Source organism: Pinus tabuliformis, chromosome 9 (genome assembly GCF_031772625.1).
Source record: "Pinus tabuliformis cultivar Carrire ecotype Pingquan chromosome 9, CPIR1, whole genome shotgun sequence".
NCBI lineage: Eukaryota > Viridiplantae > Streptophyta > Pinopsida > Pinales > Pinaceae > Pinus > Pinus tabuliformis.
The window spans coordinates 555,370,027-555,376,158 of record NC_142307.1 but is presented as its reverse complement, the minus strand read 5'-3'; the positions used below and the strand labels follow the sequence as shown (position 1 = coordinate 555,376,158).

At 30.8% G+C, this 6,132-nt stretch overlaps 1 pseudogene; it reads left to right on the top strand.

Annotated features, from left to right (window-relative positions):
• Positions 1 to 4,734: 4,734 nt before the first annotated feature.
• On the top strand, positions 4,735 to 5,855 carry LOC149149722 (protein STRUBBELIG-RECEPTOR FAMILY 8-like; annotated as a pseudogene).
• Positions 5,856 to 6,132: the final 277 nt, after the last annotated feature.

The window sequence follows — 6,132 nt, the reverse complement described above, 5'->3', positions numbered from 1 at the left end:
AAAACTGAAACTCTGTTACATATTTCTTCCTCTGTGCAAAGAGGGAATCTCAGAAAAAAAACTCTGCTGCTCTCACAGATTTTCCACTACTGTGGATATTACAAAAACAGTTTCAAAAACATTCCTGTGTTTTTCATTGCCAGACCAACATTACAGCACTGCTGTGCATATACAAAAATGAAAATCGCACTGCTGTGCACCAAGACAACACACACTACTTTTCGCAGCCACCTTACATACCACATATAAAAAAAAACTTACGCCCACACTTACATAACAACATAAAAAAAAACACGTATTAGAAATATAACGTGTGCCCATAACAATATTAAAGGGCCTCACCTAAACTACATAAAACATATATAATAATAATATGTGGGACGTGTGCCCATCACCATATTAAACATATGCCCATGACTAAAATTAACGCCTCCACCTAATATCTACGAAGACACATTAAAGGCCATTGATTCCACTATGGCGGTCAACGGAAAAGTCATTCACTCCACGCAAGGCTTTTAATATAGGCTCGTATGCATCTTCAATCAATCAACAGACGAAAATACGGGAGCAGATCCTACGGTGGAGAGTTGATATCGGAAGCCCTCACTTGAGTGAACGATAGCTCCCGATATGTCAGAGTTGCTTACGTCAGGTGAGAGCCACGTGCCAGCACCAAAACGCATCGGAGGCCAATATACGGAAACAACTTTTCGTGGGAAGGCGGTGCGATATGCCCTGGGCGGTTTGTGGTTTTATGCTGGTGGTTTTGGGTGAGAACGCACGGTTGCGTTGAAATTATAACTTCAACACCCAGGTTTTAGCAAGGGTGTGGCCCATAATGTAAGAATTTTGTAGGAAGTTCAAAAGCATCACTGAACCACGTGGGAAAGTTTCAGCCAATTTTACTTGTAGTTGTGGTAATGAAGAAACATACATTTTGTTCTCTTTAATATTTGTTTTCTTTGTATAAGTTGTGTTATTCAAAAACATATATTTAGTTCTCTTTAATACTTGCTTTACGATCACATAAGTCGTGGTTTTGATTATATAGGAAGTTTGAAAAACAAGCACACCTGTCTACCACATTTATCTAATTTAAAAGATGGTATGAGTTTGTGCTTATTTTAAAGCTTGGGGAGGGAATCGTCGTATGAATAGAGTTCACCATATTTTTCTCTCTGGTTATTATTTCCTATGGACAAAATTAAGAAAGAATTGCACTAAAAAGATTCAATTAATGCTCGTCGCTAACTATGTCAAAAGTATATATCATTAAAAATATATATATTTTTTTACTAAATTATAAAAATATAATTTTTTTTTTTTTAATTTTTGGTTTGTTTGTTAAATTGTGTGAGTTTTATGATGATTATATGTTTAAAATTTTAATTTTTGGTTTGTTTGTTAAATTATGTGAGTTTTATGATGATTGCATGTTTAAAATTTGGTTTGACAAATTCAAGGGTATCTAAGTCATCACTCTAGGATCTCAGGTATCTAAGTTATCACTCTAGGATCTCTTCTAGTCTCAATCACACCAACACTTAACATGATTGAATTTTTTCCCACAGAGTTTCGAACCAATGACCTTCACACCATGGAGTCCCTTAACAACCCATCACCATCTCTAATATACATGGAAACTTTATTTTCAGTTATTATTATTAAAAGATAATATATGAGTTAAATACACACAAATATATATATATATATATATATATATATATGAAAAACATAATGTTGTCACAATTAAAAAAAATTAAGTGTTCAATATTATAAATACAAATTAAATGGAAACCAAATTTGACAACATTTTCTTAATTAAATTAAAAAACTACTATTATTAACCAACATCCTTATTGATATAAATATTTTAAAATGGAAAAAAAATATTTAAGAGAAATAGTATGGGAGCAATATCATACATTGAACATATAATAGGGGTAAAGGGTTTTTATATTGATAGGTATAAAAAAGATGGAACTCAAAGTTAATGAAAAAATAAACAGGGGTATAAAAAATATTAATGAAAAGATAGATACTTACAATATCTAGTGAAAGTGTAAGTTTTTCAAATAAGGAAGGTGTATATGGTTTGTATTGGTAGGGGATTAAATATGAAATTTTTAGAGTTATTTTCTAATATGTAGTCAAATTAAGGGTATTTTTTAGTATTTTTTACTTAGAGGTTCATTGAGTAAAACACCCTATATCTATATATATATATATATATATATATATATATATATCTATCCATGAATGACAACATAAGGAACTGCATGTTTGAAGTATAAAGTAGTAATTATAACAAGGAAAATATGTTTCAAAACTAAAAGAAATGTTTAAGAGATATGTAATTATGTTAAATGTCCTTTTACACAAATATGTAATAAGGGTTACATGGTAGCTCAACTCAGCTTAAATATAGGTTAATTAAACTAAAAAACAATAAAGACATAAAGATTTCCTCACAAAAATAAAACAATTAATAAAATTTTGTATTGTTGAATGTCATCACAAAAAATTAAAAAATTCAATTAACTAGTATTATTTATATTAACATACATACATTTTAATATATATTTGTGTGTTATATATATAGAATTAAATTTATTAAAATATGTTTTTAATATAATAATAAATAGTCTTAAATTTAAAATATGAACAAAAAAAACTATAATTCTTGAAAATGAAAATAATAAAAAAATTAAATGAAAAGAAAATAAAACCGAAAACAAAAAATTAAAACTAAAATGAAAATCACTGAATAATTTATAATAAAATCTCAACTAATTACTTTACAAATAATAAAAAATTAATAAAAATTAAATTAAATAAGCAACATACATTTTTATTAATACCAACTAATACACAAAGCAAATGTATAAAATGCTAAGTAATAATAATTTTAAATAAGCAACATACATTTTTATTAATACCAACTAATACACAAAGCAAATGTATAAAATGCTAAGTAATAATAATTTTTTTTTTTTTTTTTTCCTATTCAGCTTCTGGCCACTAACAAATTCCTTTTTCCTTTTTCTCATTTGGCGTAAAGGTCCCTTTCTTCTTTGTAAAACCCTTTTATAATTAGAATTGATTTAATCATTGCGTCGGTTCCACGCTTACTCCATAAGTCGTCGAGGATCCCGTTGATTTGTGGTTACCAAATGCGCACACCGGTTGTTTGGGCCGACGACTGCACATACTCAAGACCGAAGTTGGATTTCAGATGTTATTCGGGTTCAGATCCTTGCCTGCCACTCAGTTCTTTGCCCCGACTTGCAGATTCGCGAATATCTTTTCTTTTAGTTTAATCAATGTATTTCAGTGGCAAACGTTGCCCCGTTCCACGTTCAATTAAATTATATAAAATGTATAACAGCGACTGCTCACCAATCTAAGTGTTCTGGGGATTAACGCTTCATCGAATCAAACCAGTGCTTCAATCCAAATAAACAGAAGTCAACACATTCAACCGGGCGAGTCCAGGGATTAGCTATTCAATCAAAGTTATACAGAGACACCTCATTCAAAATCGAAATCAAAACAACACGCTACAGGAAGGAACATCGCAAGGAATATCAACACAGGAAAAGCAAAAAAAAAAAAAAAAATTCTACTCTCCCACGCCATTCTGCTTCTCCCAAACCATGAGTTCATTTTATATATATATATATATATTTAAATTATGTGAAAAAAATATAAATATTATTTTTAAAAATTATATATATATTAAAAAACCAATAGATATATTGCTCAACTCTCTCTTAAATTCCAACTCCCACTCTCCAAGAAATAGCTCATAGAACATGCAAAGAAAAACGAAAATGACCACCAACCCATGAATTACGTGATTACGTGAGATGAATGACAACATGATAAATAGTATATTTAAACACTTACATAGCAATTAATTGTAAGGGAAAAATGTTTTAAAATTGTAATTTAAAAAACAATTCTCATATTTGAATAAGAGATATGTAATTATGTTAATATTAATTTGATGTATAATATTTAAAAATATATTAATAACAAAATATATTTTAACATATTTTTTAATAAAATATTTATATAAATTATATAAATAAATAATAAATTTAGATGGTTTTGTTTAAGGATGTTATAAATTTATTTGAGTAATTAAAAATAATTTGAATTTGGTTTATTGTTATTCAAAAAATTTAAAAGCAAGAGTGTTTGAATCATGTTTTGATGGTGGTAATGGTTTCAACATTATCAAAAACCCTTAATCACCCAAAATCCTCAAATTTGACAACTCTAAACTAAATTTACAAAATCTTTTGTTTTATTTTGTCAAAAAAATTATTAGAATTTCCAGGATTTTTCAAACAAATTTAAAACCTAGTTAGACTACCATTTTTTCTATTTAATTTAAAATTAATATATAAAATATTAACACTACAAATATATTTTAATATAAATTTTAAATAAAATATTTTAATATTTTAAATTTTTTATTTTTTAAGCAGCAGTCGAGCCTCTTAGGAGATGGCTCGAAGCATAGATGCGCATTTCAATCTCGAATTCAGGAAGATTTAGAAGGGTCTCTTCTACTGCGTCTAGCACACTGAAAAACACCACTTCTACCGTGTCTGGCACTCAAACAAACACCAAGTGGCCCAGCTCATCGACAAGATCGCTTCTTTGATTCAAACCCTCGACCTCGCCCTTGCTCGACACTACTTCCAAGTGTTTCTCTTAACGATGGTATGCGAATTGAGTGGAATTGTTCATACGTTCTTGGACAAATTCAATCTCATTCGTGTAAAGATTGCGCTGACCACAACTCGAGTTTTAGAGTAAGCTGTATTTTATTGATCAGTAAATATTTTACTATTTGAGTTCGGCACCAGTCTCAATCTTATGTTTTCACATTTCAAATTTCCTATCCAGGTATTTGCATGAAGTTTTCTCTCCATCTATTGTGCATAAAAAATTCAAGTCCTCTAATATTTTGCTTAATGATGATTTCAAACCCTCGTCTATCCGACTGTGGAATTGCTAGCCCCAATCCAAATTTTGAGCATCAGGTGTGATTCATGATGGTATAAAAAGAAAATTTCCCTTCTCAACCTTTTCATGAGGGTCAGCCTTACCGGAGAGGACACTGAAAGCTAGAGGACTAAAATTATAATGATGTTTTGTTTTCACGTTCAGGTGCTAGGTTCATTTGGGTACAGTGCTCCTAAATATGTCATGCCAGGAATCTATACAATGAAGAGTGATGTGTATAGTTTTGGAGTGGTAATGCTTGAGCTTTTGACAGGTCGGAATCCCTTAGATAGGTAACTCTCTTTTTTTGAGAGAAACTTGTGGGTTATACCAAAATAGATACCATTCTAATTCAGTTTCTCCTTCTGCAGTTCAAGAGCAAGGTCAGAACAGTCATTAAGGTCAGAAAAGTCATTAGTAAGATGAGCCACCCCTTAGCTTCATGATATTGATGCATTGGAAAAGATGGTTGATCCAGCTTTGAAGGGAAGCTATCCTGCTAAATCTCTCTCGCGCTTTGCTGATATTATTGCCCTCTGCATTCAGGTATTATCTAAAATATCTAAATTCAAGCATAAATTATAAACTACATCCAAAGGTCGGAGATACTAATTTGTATTTGTAAGTTACAAGAGAAAAGGAGGAAATGAACAGTATAGGCATAGGAAACATAAGTTCTGAAAATTCGTTGCTTGGTGTGGTAGCCTGAATTGGAATTTCGTCCTCCAATGTCTGCAGTGGTGCAAGCATTGGTTTGTATGATGCAACGGGATAGCCTTAACAAGAGGATGACAGGAAATGAAACTGTAGACCATGATCCTACAGATTATTAAATGAAGCGAGATTGCTTTGCTTGTACTCCAAAATAAAAGATTTAATTCTAAAAAGCTAGTACTGCCTTCTTTGGACTTTCTGCAACAGTTGAAGAGGGGATAACTTCATTATTTAGCTTCTAAGGCCTTCCTTGGACTTCAACAATAGTTGAAAGAGTTGATAGAAACATCCTTCGTTGGACTTCTACAACAGTTGAAAGCATTGATAGCATCATTATTTTCATAAATTGAATTTGTTCAAGATTTTCTTTAGTCCATGTTGTGGTGAAAACAATGT